Source organism: Oryx dammah, unplaced genomic scaffold (assembly GCF_014754425.2).
Source record: "Oryx dammah isolate SB20612 unplaced genomic scaffold, SCBI_Odam_1.1 HiC_scaffold_25, whole genome shotgun sequence".
NCBI lineage: Eukaryota > Metazoa > Chordata > Mammalia > Artiodactyla > Bovidae > Oryx > Oryx dammah.
In genome coordinates, this window is record NW_024070209.1 from 5,467,712 (window position 1) to 5,468,328 (window position 617).

The window sequence follows — 617 nt, forward strand, 5'->3', positions numbered from 1 at the left end:
TGTGGTTTTCATCATCTCATCATTAAAAACATCCAACTCACAGACCAAGAAGCCACCTAAACATACCAGCTGTTAGGCCAGTGAGAATGAGTCAGAACATCATGTTCAAATGGTTATTCCAACTAACATCATCAATATGCACTAAGGGGTTGGAAGTTATACACTGTATTTCAATAGATAACAACTAGTCTGATCATAGTAAAACTGAAAAAAAAAAAAAAAGAATTTTTAGGCTGGGTTTGGAAAAAAAACTTGCTAAATATTTACATCCCATATCCACCTCCCTCTCTTTGTATATTGTCCTGGTATGCTTTCTTGGGATAAATAGATACCGAATTCATAGCAGCTTTTTAATGTCTATCAGTGGATGGACTACTACTACTACTAAGTCACTTCAGTCGTGTCCGACTCTGTGCGACCCCATAGACGGCAGCCCACCAGGCTCCCCCGTCCCTGGGATTCTCAAGGCAAGAACACTGCAGTGGGTTGCCATTTCCTTCTCCAATGTATGAAAGTGAAAAGCAAAAGTGAAGTCGCTCAGTTGTGTCCCACCCTCAGCGACCCCATGGACTGCAGCCTTCCAGGCTCCTCCGTCCATGGGATTTTCCAGGCAAGAG